At 38.2% G+C, this 24,684-nt stretch overlaps 1 protein-coding gene across 1 annotated transcript in view; it reads left to right on the forward strand.

Moving 5' to 3' along the window:
* Positions 1-348, forward strand: part of LOC124612660 (U2 small nuclear ribonucleoprotein auxiliary factor 35 kDa subunit-related protein 2) — a 48,437-nt gene extending 48,089 nt beyond the window's left edge. Inside the window, exon 11 of the mRNA XM_047140981.1 lies at positions 163-348. The gene's annotated coding sequence lies outside the window, so the exon portion shown is untranslated. The remainder of the gene's footprint in view (positions 1-162) is intronic.
* The last annotated feature ends 24,336 nt before the right edge of the window (positions 349-24,684 follow it).

Consider the following 24,684-nt stretch of genomic DNA (forward strand, 5'->3'; position numbering starts at 1 on the left):
AAGTGAATGTGTATGTTGCCAGTATAAATACCTTTTCCATTTGCTAAGAGACATCTGTCAGTTTAATTTAGTATTGATATCATTCCACAATAATTTATATTTTCTTCTGTTTATGTAACCTGTAACGAGCTTTTGAACTATTTGCACCTATTTCTTTTACAGCTAACAAACCGTATTTTCTAGTCCACCGCAGCCATCAAGTCAGTTGTGGATGTCTTCTTTGCCCACTAGGATACCACTTTCTGGAAACTATATTGAGTGTAATACTAGTTATAAAGAACAAGGTTCTGTCTTTTTCTTACTGTGATAAAATGTTCCTGTTGTGTAATAAAAGTTATTTCTACTGAACATTGAGTCCAGTTATTTTTCTCATTGTGTGTTCAAATAACAATAATTACTATATGAGATCTAATAACTAAATTGAAGTAAAATTCAAAATTCCAGCATTGACTGGAAGTAAGTGATGTTGGTAAATGAATTGCTGTTATGAACACATAAGGATGCCTCAATATTCTAAAACATGTTGGAGCTTTATAAGCTCTGGTTATCTGATACATGCCATCTGCTTACAAGTAAAATGTGGTGTACATCAAGAGCTTTGATCCCCAAGCTGCTCCTTTCCAAATAAAACTCTTCTCTTCAAAGTGCTTACCAGTACATTGGCCATACATTCAAAAAAGACTGATAAATAAATGCAGACAAGACAACATTCTTCGAGGATGTTAGAAACTACCACCTTTTAGTTTCCGGATCTTCCTGATGAAAATTTCAAATTTTGAGACAAGTAAAAGATTCTCAAGAGGGTCACTATATGAGTAGGAAAATATAGTGTTTTCCAGTTACATAATATTCTGAGTCCCTTCTGCTTGCAGGGAAAATAAGGCAGTGGTGGTCTGATAATATGTTAGCTTGACTAATCTGGGGAACACAGTGTAAAACCCTGCATTGTTTTACATAAGGCTATTAAAAAACTTTTGTATAAATTTTCTTTTTCTTGAGTGCAGTATATTGGATGAAACACCAAGGCAACTGTAAGTCCATTTGACTTATGTAGATCGACAACATATCCACGCGGTTAATTCAGGTATGTAAAACAGACATAATGCATGAATGCCCTCTCCCACGGGACTCACATGAGGCACCCAGCCTTTGCATTGCTATTTTGCTTTCTGTGCTGCAAAGCTAACTTCTGACTGTACTTAAGGTGTGAGCCAGTAGTGACTTAGTACAGACATAGCAAATTTGGGGTTTGTAAACTGGTGGCCAACCAGCACTAGCAGTCCTCAATTCTCTTAACATTTGGGCATGTCTCAGTAGCCATCATGAGCTGTGAAAAGGGAACATTGTGTGTCACAGAGAATTGGAATCTTACAAGGGATTCAAAACAACACATGCAGAAGTTGACTGGGATCTCAAACCTGGCCTCAAACCACTTGGCAGCTGCTCCAGTTAGCATGAGGTTTTTCTTCCTCAAGTAATGTCTACAAGGTATCAAAATCACTAAATCTTTAGTTTATGAGCCTTGTGTTTAGAAATAACTTTTGTTTTTTAATATTATAAAATCCCACCTCTTACTAAACTGATTCTGTGCTAAGACCTTTTATGTCCTTATTTTTGAAATGAAGTATAGTCACCTAAACCTTTCACAGTAGTGAGCTGCTTTTCAAGTAGTCTGAAAGCTCATCATAATCGGTGGGCTACGGGGCTCCAAACATGCCACCCCCACCCCCTCCCCCTCTCAACCCGAGCCATTTAATTTAATTGCTGTTTTACAAAGATATGACAAACCTTTATAAGAAACCTCAGCCTAAAGGTGCACTGTGTCATTAATGAATGATATTGAGGCACTTGTTACACCCCAGCTTATCCACACATGCAAGCTGTATCTGGATTAACTGCTAATTTTTAAGCTGCTCAGAGGCTGTCTTTGGAACCCATCAACATAACTAAAACAGTACCACATGGGCAGGATTAACTGCCAGGCTGCAACAGCACACCACTCAGGGAAGTTGAGGAGATAGACCTTCCTCAGTTCTAATAGTAGTAGACCAACCATAGAGTTAAAGGTTTTATTTGTTCCTACTTCTAGACGTGTAGGCACTTTCGTAAGCTGTGCCCATTCTGCATACACACACTTTGAAAGAAATAGTAGTCCCACGTAAATCAATAAAAGAATTGAGGACAGACACACTATTAATTGAAGCAGCCAATGCTCTCCAAGTAATGAAGCATTTAATGGCAAAGCATCCAAAGGAGTATACCAAACACTTAAGAGCTGCATACGACTTAAGTAAATAGTTCATGAACTGCAAAAGCATTGTGGACATTGACACTGCAGACCTATAGTAGGAATGGAAGGTTGGTGGAGAAACTAATAACAGGAACACAAGGAAATGAATGAATGGCAAAACTGAAAAGGCAAAACCCACCACATTTACTTTTAGCTTGCTTAATGTACAGGCCACATTACAACATGCTATATGTGTTTGAAGGTCAGCACATGTACTCCTAAGCCTTCAGGAATGCGATTACTTTCTACAATGGCCAGCATTCAGTAATTATACCAAAAGAGATCGGCAACCCCTCAGACATTGAAGCATCATGGATTTGCATAAGTACAAGGCTTTGCATCCAAGGACTGCATCGATCACAACAAGGACGACAAGCAGCGGGACAAGTGCCACCAGAGATCCTCCGTGTCAGGGACCTATTTCCTCCACCGTGTCACGTGTGTGGAACTGGATTGGCACAAATTCCTCTGCACCCCGGTTGTATAGGGTGGCGCGAGGCAACATGTCAGCAGTTTGCTCCACAGGAGCTCTAGGCCAATTTGTGTGTCAGCTCTTAGCAGTCCATCAGTCACAGGCTAGTCAGAAGCCGCCAGCGGGACCTACACTTTCCAGTGATATCCCAAGACGTTGACCAACTACTCCGAAGCCATCTGCTCAACCTCCGTTTTTAGGGATTATCAGTGGCATAGTCTTTGCATCCTACTACATTTATTCGCTGTGTGTTTCTAAGTAAAGTGATGCATCCAACATGTGATCACATATAAGACCCACTCCCTGCAGCCTCCAAAAGTAAACTTTCAGCTCTGAGTCATTCCATAAATAAACTGACTTTGAATCTTGCCGAAAGGAACCTAGGAAAGGAAACTCATCAACCAGGGGTTGAAAGAGCTTTTGGCAACAAGATACCAATTAGTGCAATATTGCTCCCAACCTGCTTATAATTATTACATCAGAGGCAAAATTAAATTTACTGAGATGTAAAAATGAAATGGTTCTATTGCATTTGGGTCACAAAACTAAATTGCTCTTAAAATAATGTTACTATCTACGTAACTTTTTTGTAATACTGATTACATAAGTTAGTACGTAAGTTATCATTAACGCATGGTGCGATACAGTTGCGGTTGCACCTTGTGAAATGAATGTATGAACAACACCTACCTCATATAGTCCACCCACTGTACACATACTTTGTAATTTGCAGCATGCCTGTAGACAAGCAAACAGACACACATATGTTTCATATGCTTAAATATCTCGTGAAAATGACTTCTCCAAGTTCTAGTATTTCCGACAACGGTGAAGACGTTGCTTCATTATTCATTTCACAACTGATAAATGAACTAATTGACAGCACAATGCAACAGTAACTAAGTAATGGCTACTACATCCCTGTAGGGCCTAACAATATTTTCATTATTATAGTTATTATCATCATCATCATCATCACCATCATCACTGAAGACAATGGTTATACACAAAGCACTGGCAGCCTGAGTCTTTAAATTTGTGCCAATTCAGAAGTCAGTAGTCCAGCAGTCAAGTGATTTACAAACAGTAAGTATAGTACATGCTTCTTAACTTGGTTGATTTTAAATGTGGGTGCATGGTGTGGGTGAAGCATGTGTCATTAGGGAGAGTCATGGTGCAGAGGAAGAATATTTTGTAACAAGTGCCTACCCTCACTGTGGATAATTAGCTTTCTTTTCTGAGAAGGAGATGTAGGTGGCGCTTAGGATCCACTGAGAATTGCTTCATCATTTTTTAAATAACATTTGTTAGAAATATAATAGAGGGAAACATTCCACGTGGGAAAAATATATCTAAAAACAAAGATGATGTGACTTACCAAAAGAAAGTGCTGGCAGGTCGAGAGACACACAAACAAACACAAACATACACACAAAATTCAAGCTTTCGCAACCAATGGTTGCTTCGTCAGGAAAGAGGGAAGGAGAGGGAAAGACAAAAGGATGTGGGTTTTAAGGGAGAGGGTAAGGAGTCATTCCAATCCCGGGAGCGGAAAGACTCACCTTAGGGGGAAAAAAGGACGGGTATACACTCGCGCGCACACACACACATATCCATCCACACATATACAGACACAAGCAGACATATCATGTGTGTGCGAGTGTATACCCGTTCTTTTTTCCCCCTAAGGTGAGTCTTTCCGCTCCCGGGATTGGAATGACTCCTTACCCTCTCCTTTAAAACCTACACCCTTTCGTCTTTCCCTCTCCTTCCCTCTTTCCTGATGAAGCAACCATTGGTTGCGAAAGCTTGAATTTTGTGTGTATGTTTGTGTTTGTTTGTGTGTCTATTGACCTGCCAGCACTTTCTTTTGCTAAGTCACATCATCTTTGTTTTTAGATATATTTGTTAGAAATAAGTAGAAAAAGATCTGTTTGGATAGACACGGATGTGAAAGTGCTGCTTCGAGCACAGAGTGGTATGCTGACCCTGAATCAAATCCGTCTGTTGTATACATGACAAGGGTCAGTGTACTGCCCAGACTGGATGTGATTTTTAGGCAATTTCCCACATCCGACTGTGTAAAGACCAGGCTGGTACCTGAGACCCACCTCACATGATTCATAAACATTTAGAAAACTTTAGCACATTTTCACATAAATAACACTACACTCAGGCAGGTGAGATACACACATTCTGTCCTGGGAGGTAATGGGGGTGGTGACAGGAAGGGCATGGCAATCTCATTAATTATCCATGCCAGATCCGTTACTAACCTTACTGACCCTGTGCAGATGCAAGACAAAGACACAAGAAAATGAAGACAAAACTAAATATAATTTATCTTTTGCCATTTCAAAAATAAACGTGTTCAAAGGACATTATTTTTAATCCAAAGTTTGTTTAGGCACTAATGTTGTTGGTAGTTGGGAGACGGGAGTGTACTAGCTAGCATCTGATTGCTCTCAGGGGTAATGGTCTCAGAAAGGTTAGGAACAGGACAAAAGCAAAGAAACCTTAGTAATAGCCAAAATTGTTCCAAGAGAGAAAAAAAAAAGGGGGGGGGGAACCAAAAGAGCGCGCGCGCGCACCCACCCACCCACCCACCCACACACACACACACACACACACACACACACACAAGATGAACCTCGATTCAGTGTCTTTTTCTGCCCTGGATCCAACTCCACCACTATGTGAAAATATAAATCCCAACATTATCAAGTTGTAATCTTGATAGCTTTCTGAACACAGTAGTGACTGTGTTAATTTAAAACCACTGTTACTGATCAGTAAAAATAAATATATTTATATGTGAGGTAATTTTGAACAGTAGATACAAGTTGCAAGAGATGATTTGTGAGAGTATAATATCCAAGGGCATGTCTCCAGAAATACATAGTTTTTTTACTATGGGTCATTTTTTTCATATTGTACAGTACCCCAGTCAGTACATTCCACTGTGTCTGACATTCTCTGTCAAAAGGGTGCACATTTAGCAGCCATATAACTCTTCGTACAGCAAAAGGCCATTCTGCTGAGGAAGTCTGCATGTCCCTTAGAAAGTACAGGTACTCCACCTGTGATGTGTTCTGGCAGGATGACGATTCCTAAGAGAATGAGGAACAAGTGAGGTCTAATCAGCAGTATGTTCTTGGTGTGGTGGTATAGTACCGCCTTGTGGTAGGAAATAAAAGTGCTCCAGCGTTTGGTATTTATTGTACACAATGCTGCACTGTATGAATAAAATGACTAGCAACATGAGTACTTTGCATATCATAATGTTTGTCAAAAATTAACTGTTCCTCATCCTCTTGTATAATAATATGTGCACAGATTACAGATTAATGTTGTTAATATTCATCTGTTCCTGGATCCCTGGATCCTGCAGCGTCTTCTAAGATTGAACATTATGCCATTTCTCAAGGAAAATAAGCTTGTCTTAAAGATTCAGTGTAACTCGTGTGAAGCACAATTTCATTTATCCGCAAATGATGTTTTGCTAATAGAAGAAACAAGTGAAAAGGAAGATTCCATTCTGACACTACAATATTATCCTCAAATAACCAAGAATCCAAAATTAGCAGAAGGAGAAGGAGAAGCACTGAAATAATTTGAAAGTAAAATTCTGTCTACAGACTTGGCAAAGCATCCTAAGACGTTTTGTTCTTATGTTATATCAGTAAATGGATTGAAGCCATCTGTCAAGGCAATGGACATGGAGTCGAGGGACATGAAAGGGAAGCAGTGGTTGGGAAGGGAGTAAGACAGGGTTGTAGCCTCTCCCCGATGTTGTTCAATCTGTATATTGAGCAAGCAGTAAAGGAAACAAAAGAAAAATTCGGAGTAGGTATTAAAATTCATGGAGAAGAAATAAAAACTTTGAGGTTCGCCGATGACATTGTAATTCTGTCAGAGACAACAAAGGACTTGGAAGAGCAGTTGAATGGAATGGACAGTGTCTTGAAAGGAGGATATAAGATGAACATCAACAAAAGCAAAACAAGGATAATGGAATGTAGTCTAATTAAGTCGGGTGATGCTGAGGGAATTAGATTAGGAAATGAGGCACTTAAAGTAGTAAAGGAGTTTTGCTATTTGGGGAGCAAAATAACTGATGATGGTCGAAGTAGAGAGGATATAAAATGTAGGCTGGCAATGGCAAGGAAAGCGTTTCTGAAGAAGAGAAATTTGTTAACATCCAGTATTGATTTAAGTGTCAGGAAGTCATTTCTGAAAGTATTCGTATGGAGTGTAGCCATGTATGGAAGTGAAACATGGACGATAAATAGTTTGGACAAGAAGAGAATAGAAGCTTTCGAAATGTGGTGCTACAGAAGAATGCTGAAGATTAGATGGGTAGATCACATAACTAATGAGGAAGTATTGAATAGGATTGGGGAGAAGAGAAGTTTGTGGCACAACTTGTCCAGAAGAAGGGATTGGTTGGTAGGACATGTTCTGAGGCATCAAGGGATCACCAATTTAGTATTGGAGGGCAGCGTGGAGGGTAAAAATCGTAGAGGGAGACCAAGAGATGAATACACTAAGCAGATTCAGAAGGATGTAGGTTGCAGTAGGTACTGGGAGATGAAAAAGCTTGCACAGGATAGAGTAGCATGGAGAGCTGCATCAAACCAGTCTCAGGACTGAAGACCACAACAACAACAACAACATTCCATTATCCTCGTTTTGCTTTTGTTGATGTTCATCTTATACCCTCCTTTCTAGACACTGTCCATTCCGTTCAACTGCTCTTCCAAGTCCTTTGCTGTCTCTGACAGAATTACAATGTCATCGGCGAACCTCAAAGTTTTTACTTCTTCTCCATGAATTTTAATACCTACTCCGAATTTTTCTTTTGTTTCCTTTACTGCTTGCTCAATATACAGATTGAATAACATCGGGGAGAGGCTACAACCTTGTCTCACTCCTTTCTCAACCACTGCTTCCCTTTCATGCCCCTCGACTCTTATAACTGCCATCTGGTTTCTGTACAAATTGTAAATAGCCTTTCGCTCCTTGTATTTTACCCCTGCCACCTTCAGAATTTGAAAGAGAGTATTCCAGTTAACGTTGTCAAAAGCTTTCTCTAAGTCTACAAATGCTAGAAACGTAGGTTTGCCTTTTCTTAATCTTTCTTCTAAGATAAGTCGTAAGGTTAGTATTGCCTCACGTGTTCCAACATTTCTACGGAATCCAAACTGATCTTCCCCGAGGTCCGCTTCTACCAGTTTTTCCATTCGTCTGTAAAGAATTCGTGTTAGTATTTTGCAGCTGTGACTTATTAAACTGATAATTCGGTAATTTTCACATCTGTCAACACCTGCTTTCTTTGAGATTGGAATTATTATATTCTTCTTGAAGTCTGTGGGTATTTTGCCTGTCTCATATATCTTGCTCACCAGATGATAGAGTTTTGTCATGACTGGCTCTCCCAAGGCCATCAGTAGTTCTAATGGAATGTTGTCTACTCCCGGGGCCTTGTTTCGACTCAGGTCTTTCAGTGCTCTGTCAAACTCTTCACGCAGTATCTTACCTCCCATTTCATCTTCATCTACATCCTCTTCCATTTCCATAGTATTGTCCTCAAGTACATCGCCCTTGTATAAACCCTCTATATACTCCTTCCACCTTTCTGCCTTCCCTTCTTTGCTTAGAACTGGGTTTTCATCTGAGCTCTTGATATTCATACAAGTGGTTCTCTTTTTTCCAAAGGTCTCTTCAATTTTCCTGTAGGCAGTATGTATCTTACCCCCAGTGAGACAAGCCTCTACATCCTTACATTTGTCCTCTAGCCATCCCTGCTTAGCCATTTTGCACTTCCTGTCGATCTCATTTTTGAGACATTTGTATTCCTTTTTGCCTGCTTCATTTACTGCATTTTTATATTTTCTCCTTTCATCAATTAAATTCAATGTTTCTTCTGTTACCCAAGGATTTCTATTAGCCCTCGTCTTTTTACCTACTTGATCCTCTGCTGCCTTCGCTACTTCATCCCTCAGAGCTACCCATTCTTCTTCTACTTTTTTTCTTTCCCCCATTCCTGTCAATTGTTCCCTTATGCTCTCCCTGAAACTCTCTACAACCTCTGGTTCTTTCAGTTTATCCAGGTCCCATCTCCTTAAATTCCCACCTTTTTGCAGTTTCTTCAGTTTCAATCTGCAGTTCATAACCAATAGATTGTGGTCAGAATCCACATCTGCCCCTGGAAATGTCTTACAATTTAAAACCTGGTTCCTAAATGTCTGTCTTACCATTATATAATCTATCTGATACCTTTTAGTATCTCCAGGATTCTTCCAGGTATACAACCTTCTTTTATGATTCTTCAACCAAGTGTTAGCTATGATTAAGTTATGCTCTGTGCAAAATTCTACAAGGCGGCTTCCTCTTTTATTTCTTCCCCCCAATCCATATTCACCTACTATGTTTCCTTCTCTCCCTTTTCCTACTGACAAATTCCAGTCACCCATGACTATTAAATTTTCGTCTCCCTTCACTACCTGAATAATTTCTTTTATCTCGTCATACATTTCATCAATTTCTTCATCATCTGCAGAGCTAGTTGGCATATAAACTTGTACTACTGTAGTAGGCATGGGCTTTGTGTCTATCTTGGCCACAATAATGCGTTCACTATGCTGTTTGTAGTCGCTAACCCACACTCCTATTTTTTTATTCATTATTAAACCTACTCCTGCATTACCCCTATTTGATTTTGTATTTATAACCCTGTAATCACCTGACCAAAAGTCTTGTTCCTCCTGCCACCGAACTTCACTAATTCCCACTATATCTAACTTTAACCTGTACATTTCCCTTTTTAAATTTTCTAACCTACCTGCCCGATTAAGGGATCTGACATTCCACACTCTGATCCCTAGAATGCCAGTTTTCTTTCTCCTGATAACGACGTCCTCTTGAGTAGTCCCCGCCCGGAGATCCGAATGGGGGACTATTTTACCTCCGGAATATTTTACCCGAGAGGACGCCATCATCATTTAATCATACAGTAAAGCTGCATGTCCTCGGGAAATATTACGACTGTAGTTTCTCCTTGCTTTCAGCCGTTCGCAGTACCAGCACAGCAAGGCCATTTTGGTTAATGTTACAAGGCCAGATCAGTCAATCATCCAGACTGTTGCCCCTGCAACTACTGAAAAGGCTGCTGCCCCTCTTCAGGAACCACATGTTTGTCTGGCCTCTCAACAGATACCCCTCCGTTGTGGTTGCACCTACGGTATGGCCATCTGTATCGCTGAGGCACGCAAGCCTCCCCACCAACGGCAAGGTCCATGGTTCATGGGGGAAGATTTTCAAGAAGGGTCGTTGAAAAGACCCACTAAACTATAGGCCTAAATCTCTGCTGATGTCGGCCTTTTGTAGAATTTTGGAACTTGTTTTATACTCGCATATTATGACATTATGGGAGCTGAAAAACTCTGAAGGAGTTAACATGGGCTCCAAAAACAATGATTATGTGAAACCCAGCTCACTGTGTTCATTTGCATGACCCAGAAAGCAGTAGATAGGGATGACCTGATGTCCAGATACATGCTATGTTGCAAGACTTCCAGAAGGTATTTGATACAGTTCTGCACTGCAGCCTAATGAATAAAATATGAGTGTATGGAATATCAAACCAACTGTGTAATTGGACTGAACAGTTTCTAGCAAACAGAACACAGCATGTCATTATGAACAGAGATAAGTCTTCAGACGTGAAACTAACTTTGGACGTGCCCCAGGTGAGTGTTATAGAACCATCACTTTTCACAACATATACAAGTGACGTAGTAGATAATGTCAGAAATTCCATGAGGTTAATATGGATGATATTGATTCACACAGAGAAGTCGTGATGCTAGAAAACTGTCACAAAATGCAGGAAGACCTGCAGAGGACTAATCCTTGTTAGAGGAAGTGCCAGTTGACCCTCAGTATAAACAAATGTAATGTATTACATATATGTTGACAGAAAAACCCTTTATTGTATGATTGCACAGTTGTAGAACAATCACTAGGGCAGTTACTTCCACGAAAATCTAGGAGAGTATGTTAAGAGCGATATGAGGTGGAATGATCACATAAAATTTGTCTTGACTAAGGCATATGGCAGACTGAGATTCATTGGAGTATCCTCAAGAAATTTAGTACATCAACAAAGGAAGTAGTGTATAAAACATTTATTGAACCAATACTTGAATACTGCTCATCAATATGGGATCTGTACCAGATAGGACTGATATAGGAACTTGAGAAGATCCAAAGAAGAGCAGCGTGTTTCGTTACAGGTTCAATTACTGAGCTTGAAAGCATAATAGAGAAGATCAATCAACTCCAGTGTCATATGCTGCATGAGAGGTTTTGTGTTAGCAGAAGAGCCAACACCGTGTTACGAGTGGAGGCTGAAATGCACGCATTTTAGCTCACGCAGGCTGGCGTGAGGAGGTAAGAACTATACTGACATGAGGTCTGGAACATGACAAGGAATGAGAATTCAGAAAGCGGACGTAATTAGTTTGATACTTAACTTTAATCCATTAATGATGAACGTCGCTCTTGACGATACATGATTCACAATATTATCTGTTCAGAATACATTCTTGAAGATAGTAATTATAGTAACTGAATATGGCGCCTTGCTAGGTCGTAGCAAATGGTGTAGCTGAAGGCTATGCTAAACTGTCATCTCTGCAAATGAGAGCATATGTAGACAGTGAACCATCGCTAGCAAAATTGGCTGTACAACTGGGGTGAGTGCTAGGGAGTCTCTCTAGACTAGACCTGCTGTGTGGTGGAGCTCGGTCTGCAATCACTGATAGTGGCGACACGCGGGTCTGACGTATACCAACGGACCGCAGCCAATTTAAAGGCTACCACCTAGCAAGTGTGGTGTTGGCGGTGACACCACAAGAGCCATTCTGCATCATGGTGTGCTTCATTGTTAATGTTTTGGGAGTGCAAATTCCTAGAAGAGTCTAACATACTGCCACATGGTGGCTTGTGGGGTATACATGTAGATGCAGATACAGTTGTCAGAGTAACTACAAACATATGCAACTGGTTTTATGAATTTTTGGCTACTAAAACCCAATGTGTTACACTGTGTGGTCAGTCTTTATTACTGTAGTAATGAAAGTAACCTCAGGTTTAGTCCAAGGAAAAGTACGGTAGGATCAATAATGGTCACATTAAACATAAATGACTTATCAGATAGAATAAGTAGCACTGTTACATTATTTGCCCTGATGATACTATTGTCTACAAGGCAGTACTGTTTCTAAAACTTGTTGTTTGTATGTGTTTAGTGTACATTCCCTCCAGCTAACACCATATTAGAGAGGTGGTACATGTGCTAACTATAACAAATTTGTATAAATATGTACATGCACATGGTATGTGATAGCAGATGTTAACAACAACTGGCAAACAAATACAAAGTTGTTAGATTAATAAGAGAGGTTGAGAGTTAAAGAATAGTACAAACATGCTAATTTGTTCCAAAAGTGATATCTTCTTTTAACACAATGGCTTTCATAAGGTAAAGATTAAGAAATTTATAGATATGACAGTATTGTCTGATGGACAGTTCGTGGTACTGAACAGAAGCTCTCCATGAGAATAGAAATTCTGTTATGAGTGTAAATTCCAATCTCTTCAAAAGCTCATATTAATTCTGTAATCTGTTGCATTTTATGATGCAAGGATAATGGTGATGTTAGTGAGGTGTTCTACTTTGCTTAGTCTCTTGGGAACAGTCAACTGTTGCTAGCCATACCATTCACACACACACACACACACACACACACACACACACACACAACACACAAATTGTCTGTTCTACTCAAGGACACGTAGAAACAAAATTCTGGATCTGTTGCACATAAAGTGATGCGGAGATCAGTGGAAGAAACAGGCAGTTCCTTGTGGTCTCTAATTACAATGTTTATGTACTGAACATCCAACCAGAAGTGAAGCCTAGACACATTAAATGATGTTATAAAATGAAATAATATGTCCAATGAGTAATCCAGATCAGGAACAGTGAATAGGGGAGATCAAAATCTATCATTGGCTCTGATATCTACGACTTTGTAGACTACAAGAGTAAATGTAGTTTTGCTGCTGCAGTGTTTAAATGGTGGTATCATGTTTTGCCCACCTCACACTTCGGTTGTGCCCAAGGAGATTAGAATATAGGAAGACATGACTACTTGTGCAGAGAGTAGCAATCATTTAAAGCCAGAGGATATAGTTGTGTGTTATCATGGGGAGACAAAGATGTGGGTTTCTCCACTACAGCACTTTGAGAAATTTGTCCTCTCATCTTAAAGTCACTGAAGTGTCAGTCACATCTGAGTATGTATTTAGATATGATGTACTTTCATGGAGGAACACTAATCAGACAGTGGAAAACCTGATTTGTTGTTGAAGTGGAAAGTATGGACTACATTGTGGGGGGAAAAAAAACAATAATTGTATTCCTATTTTCATTGAAGTTAAGCTGTTAGCTGTAGTAGTTCACATTAGAATTGCACAAGATCCTTCTGATCATTTCACTGCAAAATTGTACAATTTTCAGAACCTCCACACTGAAGTGATGCTCCCTAGTCACAGAACATGACAACAAGGTATAAAAATCACTAGTTGAGCTTCAGTGCATTTAAGCATTCCTCCTAAAATGAAAAATAGTGAATTAATGACAGGTAAAGCCTTTCTTTGTGTCTCTCATATTTTTTCTCTCCTAAAAATGCTTAGGTGATTCTACACAATACCAATTTCATTTTATAATTTTGCATGATGAAAGATAATTTCAGTCATGGTTTTAACTTAACTAGTATAATTACTAGTGCACATCACTGAGCTGTGAAGTCATTAAAGGAATTTTAACAACAGAGGGACTGTACATTTTAATAATAATTTTATTTTCAGAGTAAACAGTACTCCCATGCTTCATCAGACTTTTATTTCATTTTCACAAACAAAACAAACTTGAAGTTTATAACTGATAAAAAACCTTGTTTATTGTCCTTAAAAATAATTTAGCTTAGTGTATTTGGTTCTACTTTGGTCTGTGGGTAAAGTTATTCATCATTCTCACTGTATGAGCTGTAGTAGATTATAAATACAAGGTGTTTCAAAAAGAATGCCCTTATTTCAGAACTCCACAATTTATTGATAAAAACATTCCAAACATGGAATGCATTTCAAAACACTCACAAACCTTGAAGTTTAAGCTGTGCTATTACAAATGCCCTGTGTGTTCACGACAGTAGCATGAACATCTAGGTGACAGCTAAATTCATCAAAAACTTCACACAATGCATTTTCTTTCACAGAAGTTATGGTGGCTGTTATTCTGCTCTTCACTCTTTTGTGCCATGAAGTAAAGAAGAGATGAACACTCTTTATTTCACATATTACCTCAAGGAAAAAATCACAAGAGGTCATGTCTGGCAATCTTGCTGGCTAAAAATACAGGGCAGTGTCTCAGGGTCCCGTGTGCCCCTCGGAGATTGAGACAGTGTGTCACTGAAAAATTGATGTATGTTGTTGAGCCAATGTGGTGGAGCTCCATCCTGTTGGAAAAGGATGTCAACAGAGTCCTCCTGAAGTTGTGGAAAAAGCCAGTTCCTTAGCATTTGAAGATACTTCAATGCTGTACAGAGTGCATGGGACCCCAGACACTGTCTTCCATTCTTGTCCTTGAGACACTGTCTTGCATTCTTGGTCTCCAAGATCACGAGACATGATGCAATGTGATTTTTTCTTCTGGGGGCATGTGAAGAAAAGTGTGTTCTTGTCCCCTTACCCCATGACATAGAAGAAGTGAAGAACAGAATAACAGCCACCATAATATATGTAAAAGCATCTACATCTACACTCTGCAAACCACCATGAAGTGCATGACAGAGGGTACATCCCATACCACAAGTTATTAGGGTTTTTTCCTGTTCCATTTATGTATGCAGCATAAGAAGAATGGTTGTTCGAATGCCTCTGTACATTCTGTAATTATTCTAATCTTATCTTCATGATCCCTATGTGAGTGATACATTTGGGGTCAGAGTATGTCCATAGTCATCATTTAAAGGCAGTGCTTGAAACTTTGTTAGTAGAAACTTCCTGGCAGATAGTTCTGCAAGGTTCGCAGGAGAGCTTCTGTAGAGTTTGGAAGGTAGGAGTCGAGATACTGGCAGAAGTAAAGCTGTGAGACCGGGCGTGAGTCGTGCTTTGGTAGCTCAGATGGTAGAGCACTTGCCCACGAAAGGCAAAGGACCCGAGTTCGAGTCTCGGTCGGGCACACAGTTTTAATCTGCCAGGAAGTTTCATATCAGCGCACACTCTGTTGCAGAGTGAAAATCTCATTTTGTTAGTAGGCTTTCTCGGGATAGTTTACATCTGAATTCAAGAGTTTGCCAGTTCAATTTGTTCAGTATCTCTGTGACACTCTCCCATGGATCAAACAAATCTGTGAACATTCTTGCTGCGCTTCTTTGTATACATTCAATATCCCCTGTTGGTCCTATATGGTACAGATCCCATACACTTGTGTAATTTGTGAACAGTCTTCTTTGTAGACTGATTGCACTTCTCCAGTATTCTACCAATAAACTGAGGTCTGACACCTGCTTTACCCATGACTGAACCTATGTGATCATTCCATTTCATATCCCTATAAAGTGTTGCACCCAGGTATTTGTATGAGTTGGCCAATTCCAACAGTGACTCATTGATGTTATAGTCATAGGATACTACAATCTTTTTTTCATTTTGTGAAGTGCACAATTTTACATTTCTGAAAATTTGAAGCAATCTTTGCACCATTTTGAAATCTTATCAAGATCTCACTGGAACTTGTTTCAGACAGTACTTCATTATTGACAACTGCTTCATCTGAAAAAGTCTGAGATTATTATTAATATTGTCTGCAAGGTCATTAATATGCAAAATGAACAGCAAGGGTTCCAACACACTTCCCTGGGGTGCACCTGAAGTTACTTCTACATGGTGACTCTCCATCAAGGTAACATGCGTTGTCCTCCATAGCAAAATGTCCTCAATCTAGTTACAAAATCCACTTGATGCCCCAAAAGATTGTACTTTTAACAATAAGCGTAACAGATACATTGTGTGAAGTGTATTTTGACTTTAGCTATCATCTGGATATTATAAATGCTGCTGCTGGTGGACACACAGAGAATTTGTAACAACATAGCTAAAACTTTAAGATTTTGCGAGTATTTTGTAATCCGTCCCATGTTAGTAGTATGTTTTTGTCAATAAATATGGAGTTTTGAAATCAGGGAATTCGTTTTGAAACACCTTGTAGTGTTTCATAACAGCTTTTATCTATAGTGCCAGGTGATTATCAAGTGGAAGTTGATGGCTCATGTGGACACTCAAGTTCAGAAATGAAGTCTCATTTACGCACACACTGATAACTACATTATTGATTGAATCAGTCGTGTTGTGTGGATAGACATATTGTTTTACTAGTGAGACCAAGTGCTCCATTCACACTTTGAGACCACTTACTTATTGTTCTAGGGAATGGCATACAAGTATCAAACATAGCCCTCACATAATCACATGCTCTTGTAAAATAAAAGTTAAGAGTTGATGCAAGGGACCCAAAGCTGAACCAAATAGAACCTGTGGTCTTTGCAAACTGTCACCAACTCTTCATTTGTACCTGACACATCTTTAATCAATGAAACTCTCTTCACTGCCTTGTAGATATTCTGCAAAACATTTATCATATCACTAAAAGTACTATTTTGCTGCTTGAGGTGACAGTTTGACTGCTGAAGAAGTTTAATTTTCTTCCTGCTTTGCATGTTTGTCTCATACATAGTGTTCAACAGTCTCTTGTTATGAAAAACAAGGTCATGAATTGGTGTACCTATAATGAAAGGAACATCTTTGGAAACACTAGAAAAGAAATAAATGAATAAAATTATAAAAATTGCCCTTCATGAACTTACATGTTGTAAACATAGAAATTTGAAACCAGCAGACAAAAAAATTGAAATGGACAGTCCACATTAAAATGAAAAGTATTAGTTAAGCTAGAGTATTTACTTGTAGAAAGTAGCAGCTGACTTTCCACTTATGTTTGTCCATCCTTGGGCTAAACAAGCGACCATTTTTGATCATATTTATCTTTTTTGTATGATGGCTAATACTACAAAACACACTCAACTCTCAATTTTTTGGTCTCTCTAACATGTTGGAGTGCAGAAATTGCTAGATTTTCGATTACAGTGATAGGACATATCCACAGATTCTAAACTCCTTTGTTTTGCCCTCCACAGCACCAAGTTGCCAACTGGACAGTATGAATATCTCTGACTGGGCATTAATAATGATACTTGGGCTGTGCAGGAAATCTGAATTGCTACCAGATACTGAACCACTTCCCCCTTTAATTCAGACATACAGCTGAAATTGACCACATTTGTACTGGTCTACCAAGAAAAAGGAATGAGAGATGCTGGTTCCTCCTCGACAGGCATCTCGCTGCATGTATGTTTGATCTCTCTGTCTTTTCTCGTTTGTGCAGTGGTTTATTTATTTATTAGATTCCATGGGACTTAACAAGCCGAAGCTACTTTATCATGGGATGATGCAGTAGCCTACATAGTTTACATAATGCTAATTAGAAACTTTAGTAGCAAAGAATTAAAGAATTGATAAAACACAAAAGTAACAGAAAGTATACAAATAAATAACATATTACAGATAAAAATTCTCATCTACTTTGAGGAACCCCTGTAAAGAATAGAAAGTGTGTACCGCAAGCAGACCTTTCAACTTTGATATCAATACTTGGGGTGTATCACTCAATTTTTTCTGTTCTGCTAGGAGCCTATTGAAAATTGAACTGACTAAATAGTACACATCTTTTATACAGTGCTGAAGAAAGTGTTATCCAAGTGTATACAGTATTGTTTTCCCCTCTAGTGTTCACTGAATGAATATTGTAGTTTCTTCTCAGTGAGCAGATATTGCCAACAATAGATCCCATGTTGGAATATGGTATATAATACAGATACAGCAGAGCTAGAATTCCAAGACACACGAACAAAGGCCTACATAAAGTTCATTAATGGACACATTAGATCAGTCAGATCACCTGCTTCTGAGCTAAGAATATTCTGGCTGAATGCACAGAGGTCCCACAGAATACATCACCATACAAAATAATAGACTGAAAGCAAGCAAAATGAACAAGACTTCATGCTTCAGTGTCAGAGACAGTGATGATTCGTACAGTGAAGATGGCAGCATTCATTTCCTGGTTTGATCTAGAAAATAGCCAAAGTTGTGAAATTAATTTCTTTTTATTTAACTGATGACTAATTTTGAGATATTGGAACCCATTCTCAAATCATCCACACAAAAAACAGTGTATTCTGTGATAGCATGCAAATGATGTTAATGATGTACATAATTTTGTCTCTGTCAAGTTTTTCAGTGACCATTGGCGGAACATAAAAATCGAGCATGCTGGAAATCCACTCATTTTCTGTTCAAGGCATTGAATATGATATTTCAAGAAAGCCTTCCATCTACTCTCTGTTCTAAGAATATAAAATGGTCCATTTCATAAACTGTTTGACCAACTTTGTACAGTAAAATTTTCTCTTTACAAAACTGTATGCACTGCATTTTGATACAGTTAAGTGTTAATCTGCTCAGCCATTTGCTGATTTTACAGATTACACTATTAGATGCATCATTTATTTTTCATTCAATGTCTTTCAAAATAACAATTGTGTCATCTGCAAAGCAAACCATTTTTGTCTCATCTGTCATCTAATGAGGCAACTGATTGATATATATCAAGAAGGGAATGGGGCCAGAACAGAATCTTGTGACACCAGTCACACTCAAACCTCTTTGCTATTTGTTGACATTGAAGGATAACCTTCTGCTTCCTACTTTCCAAATATGAAGTGAACCATTACTGAATTTTCTCCCTAATCACATAACGATTGAACTTATGGAAAAGTATTGTATGGTCCACACAATCAAATAATTATGTTGAATTAAAGACAATATGCACGTTTCTCAGCCTATTGTTTAGATCTGCTAATGCCTCACACAAAAGATACTTCTAGTAAGCTTAAGCTTAAGCAATGCATTAGTGTCTAGTGGTAACCGCAGTGAAGCACTTCCCATCTGTAGGTGAGCTTTTGTAAAAAAAAAAAAAAAAAATTAAGTGTATCAAAAACAAAGTGCATCAGCTTGAAGTCAAGTTGCAAACCCTAAATAGCTCTGTTACATGCCTCACTGAGCACTGGTGCAAGGAAAGTGAAATTGCTTATGTAACTTTACCATCATATATACTAGCATCTTCTTATTGCAGAGTTTCAATTAAAGGGGAAGGGTCACGTGTTTATATTAAGAATGAACTCCAGTATAAGGTAAGAAGTGACATTGTCTCTCTTGGTGAAGTGAAACACTTTGAAGTGTCAACAATAGAGCTATTATCTCAAAATGTTTCCCAAAACTTTGTCATATTATGTGTATATCATTCTCCTAGTGGTGATTTTGACATATTCTGTGCAAAACTAATACAGAGTATAGAACAGACATTCTGCTAAGTGGAGATCGTAACATAAACACAGCACAAAAAGGGATAATGTTACTAATGCTTTTCTGAGCATTTTATGTAGATTTGGAATGATATAACTAGTCAGCTGTGCAACAAGGATAATGACACACACAGCCCCTACTATTGATCGTATAGCCACTGATATTGGCGCAGGAAACTGTGACTTAGTACTCAAAAATCTGGGACTTTCAAGTCATCTTTGTCAAATTGCACAAAAAATGTTCCTATGAGAAAAGCAACCAAGCTACACGCATACAAAAGAATCTACTCCAAATCAGCCATTCAAAATTTTACTGTACGGTTAAGCTGCAAAACCTGTGATGATGTATATGCACAAACAGATGCCAACAAAAAGTTCTGTGATTTCATGTCATTGTTTAAGCTCAAATTTGAAGAATTGTTTCCCAAAGTCCTGCTTCCTGTTGGAGCACAGAGCAAAACGAAATGGATTACTAGTGGGTAAAATCTGCCCAAACCCCAACCCAACCCAAAAACTCTGCTCTATAAAGAATACATGCAGTGACCCTGGTTTTGTAAGCTATTACAAAAACAGCAAAAAAAATCTACAGAAAGGTACTTCAGGCAGCTAAAAAGTCAGCTAACAACAAACTGATAAAAAATGCAAATAACAAAAGTAAAGCTGCTTGGACGTTAGTTAAGCGTAAGACTGGAAATCAATAAAGAGGCACTCAAACACTAAAATCAAGAAATCAGGCGATACAATCAGTGATCAAAAAGAGTTAGCTAACTTCATAAACTCTTACTTCACCAGTATTGCAAAAGACCTGCAGAGTGAATTTCCAAAAAGATCCAATATTCCAGTGCAAAATTACATAAAAATACAATGGTTCTGCTCCCCACTACTGAGAGAGAAGTAAGCAGTACCATAAAACAATTAAAAAACAAATCCTCAACAGGACTGGATGAAGTCCCAGTTTGTGTGCTAAAAGAGTGCATAGACAGCATTAAAGCCCCTTTAACTGACATCATTAACCAGTCCTTTAAGACTGGCTGCTTTCCAGACTACCTGAAATTAGCTAAAATCATACCTCTTCACAAAAAAGGTGATGTTGAAAACATAGAAAATTACAGGCCAATTGCTTTACTTCCAGTATTTTCCAAAATCGTGGAGACATTAATGGAAAATAGACTTATGAGTTACTTAAATATATATATATTCTGCTCTGCAAGGAACAGCATGGCTTCAGACCAGGCAGAAGCACTGAAACCACAATAGCTCAGTTTACAAAAATTGTTCTCGAATCACTAGACAAGGACAGTTATGTAACTGGAATTTTCCTAGACTTATCAAAGGCCTTCGATACCATTGATCACGACATTCTTCTACACAAGTTGGAGTCTCTGGGAATCAAGGGAGTGGTAAATAAATGGTTCCAATTATGTCTAAATAACAGAGTGCATAGATTCACATAACATCCAAATACGTTTTAAATCACTTATCTGACCCACAGTATGTTAATGTAAGAGCTCCACAAGGACTGCACATCAACAGCCAACTATAATGGAATGAACATGTTATGATTATCTCAGAGAGGGACTCCACAGCATGCTACGCACTTAAGAGTTCTTGCATCAGTATGCAGTGACATCTGTGTAAGGTCAGCTTACTTTGGGTATGTGCATGCCATCCTTAGCTACGGAATAATCATTAGGGGAACTAGTATCCAGAATCTACAAACAGTTTTCAGATTACAAAAAGAGAGCTGTAAGAATAATGACAAAATGCAATAAATGGGCTCTCTGCAAATAATTATTCTAAAACCTGGGCATTATGACTGTTCCTTGTGAGTTTATTTTTCAGACCATAATGTATATCAGAAAAAATCTTGATAATTATAGCTTGAATAACATTATTCATGATAATAACATAAGGTTGAGTCATTGCCTCCATTTAGATAGAAAAAATAATCTAAAAGCTCAGATTAGTCTTGATTATCGAGGCGTGATAATCTGTAATAAGCTGCCACAGAATATAAAAAAAATTAGCAGTATGTATTCTTTTAAAAAAACTGTAAAACTGTTTTTGCAAGAGTATTGTTTCTACACTCTGGATAATTATCTTGAATGAAAACCAAAGAATCGTTGGGAACACCTAGCATAAATTATACCTAACATTATATTTTTGTTTTCATTCTTGTATTATGTATTTATGCCTATGTATTTATGTCTGTTAGTACCATATCAACACACCTAGTATATTTATTTAAACAATATAAATTATCTTTTTTTGTTTATGTAACACGTATGCAGGGCTTTGTATTTATGTACGTTAGTTCTACATCAAAATATCTATGCTTATTAAACAATGTAAAACACATTTGTTAAGAAAATATTTAGACTTCGTACCATAATTTGTACATTCACTAATGACATCCATACAATCTATATTGTCTAAGGATGGATAAATAAGTAAATAAATAAATAAACAAACAAAAGAATTAATAGAATTTCTGTGAATACTCTCTGTGTGAGTCTGACAGTTAATTATATAAACTGAGATGTCCCACTGCTTTCCTATACATTGCCTTCTCAAAACCATTTGAAAATACTGATAGCATAGATATTGACTATTAATTATAATCTCTTTCACCATTGTATATAAAGTGCTTTCACTAATGAAGTTTTCAATCTATCAGAAACTGACCACACCTGGAAGACCCATTAAACGAGTAGCTGAGTAGAGAACTAGCATGCAGTACACTGATCTTCATAATCATAATTGAAATTTCATCATGCCCATAGGATTCTTTACTCTTTAGTGGTATGATAATTAATTCTACTTCACCTTTGCTTGTTTCCTGTAGCTGCACGTGATGTAGGTGTCTTGAAATTTGAGCTATTAAGAGTTCTACATATTTATTTTTACCAATGTAATTTTGATTTAAATTTCTGACTATTGACAAGAAATGATTATTAAATATTTTGCAAAATTCTGGTGGATCACTAACATCTTCATTCTCACACAAAAGATATGTAATTGCCTAATACTCACATTCTGCTAGACACATCTTTCACAATTTGTAGTTTTAATTTTTTTCTGAGAACTTTCTATCCTCCTGGTTTTGCTTTAGCCCTCTGATAACATTACTCAGCATTTTTCAGTACTTTTTACAGTAAAATTATGTAACTGTGCTCTGATTGCCCTTCATACTATGGTACAGCTACTGTTTCCTCCTATATGATATTCTAAAACCATTATTTATTCAAATCAGTTGCTTATTTGTACTGCTTATGTGCCTGTGCCTTTTTTAGTGGGAAAGAGTTATTAAGGAAAGTGGTAAAGATTTGAAGAAATGTTATATATTTGTTGCTCAAGCTGTCTATATTGTAGACTTCTTGGCAAGTTAGCCCTTGGAGATTGGCTGTAAATACTGCATTGCAAGTGGACTGATACCTATAAATCTTTTGTTTCCTGTTTTGGGATATAACTCTGCACTGATTTCTTTCAGTAATACTATCTGTAGATCATATTGTGACAGGCCTTTACTAATTTTTCTCACACTGTGCCCATCAATTACAGAACAATCTATGAAGATATTGTCTATGATCATGCTGCTGTTTTCCTTAACTTTAGTTGGAAAGTCTACTGCTTTAACCAGGTTGTGAAATTCAAGTACATTCATTAACATTCCTTTCTCTGGAGCATTAGTCAGAAAGTTTATACTGAAAACTGTACATACTTAAGAACTGAGCCTAGCACAGCATCAAGGCTCAGAGGCGGCAGCAGCATTTGCAACTGTCATTGCTCATTGTCAAGCACCATTTGTTGCTGAAGGCAAACGATGAGATCAAATGATGGTGGTCAGCAGGGCAGTAGGGAGTAATCTCATCTTTTTTGTGGCTGTGACTGTAGAGGCGAGCCAGTTCCAGAAGAGGTGTTGTGGTTTGCTATAGCTGGGCCTCATTCCAATGCTGGATCAATTGCTTGTGACCAGTCATGACTTCAAATATTTGAGAGATTTACTCCTAACAATGGCACCTAGGATCCACCCAGGGTTCAGGCTGAAAGTGCGATGCCATATATGGGAATCTGAATGTATGGACAGTGGACTCACTGTGTCAGATGCAGCAGCCAGAAATGAGTATGTGGTCTTCAGCCATGCAATACTTCAGCCTGAATATGCCCATTTACTACATGTTATAAGGAAACTAGTGAGCACTTCCATAGAAGCACCTGCTGTCAGCTTGAGGATTCAAGATCTCGGTGAAATGGAGCGATGGTCAGATGCTCCATCTTGTCACATTTTCATACCTCTTGGGATGCAGATGCCATTAATTGAGGACGATTATTGTAAATTATCACATTAGGTGCTCCATCTACTTCAAATATGGTAGCCATTGTATGGATGTTGTCATAATGGATGTCCACACTACATATAGAAAGTTAAGAGAGAACATTGACAACTGGCAGCCACATTACTCCCTGTAGTAGTCTAGAAAAATGGACATGCAATCTTTGCCATGGATCTAAAGGATGGGACCAGGGATTAAAATGCTACACAGGGGTTGGCATTGAAAACATACCTGACCACTCTGACCTGTATGTGAGATGGCAAAGTCAGAACCAAGCCAGTAAGTGTGATATCATGCTAGTATCTTCATTTTGCACATGACCTAATGTGCTTTTTGCAGCAGCTTGAGTATGCAGAGGTGGAACATAGGTGTGATCACAAGCCAGCATTCAGATCATCTTTAGATCATAAGAGGTTATTGCCAGTTACATCAAGTTGGTGTTGCAATAAAAAAAAGAATTCCATCATGTCAGTTATCTGGCACAATAGACAACATCCTGCAAGGTAGTGGGCAGTGACCAGTTCCAGTCACTACTTCACTAACAACCAAATTACTCCCTGGAATGGTCTAGTGAAATCTACGTGCACTATTTGCCAGGGGTGTTAAGGGTGGAACTGGGGCAATATGATTGAGAATTTATCAAGGATAGGTCCTTTTTGGTGTCCAAGGTGAACCACAGCATCTTGTGCCTATCGAACTCTGTGTCTGGCTTGTCAGGTAGGCAGGAAAGAGCATCTGTGTTTGCATGTTGCATGGTGGACCTATAGTGGATTTTATAACTCTAGTTACAGTGAAATCCCTAATTTAAGTTTTTGTGTAGCCCAGGTTTGAAAAACACAAAACTGAGGAAAACGCAGAATTAAAGAAAATGTTAAAACCTACCAAAATACAAGCAAAAACATGTGCAATTGGCACATGTGATTAAAAATTGCAATCTTCTCCAACATTCTGTATAAAATCTAAGTGAAGGAAATTAAA

The sequence above is a fragment of the Schistocerca americana genome, chromosome 4 (genome assembly GCF_021461395.2).
Source record: "Schistocerca americana isolate TAMUIC-IGC-003095 chromosome 4, iqSchAmer2.1, whole genome shotgun sequence".
NCBI lineage: Eukaryota > Metazoa > Arthropoda > Insecta > Orthoptera > Acrididae > Schistocerca > Schistocerca americana.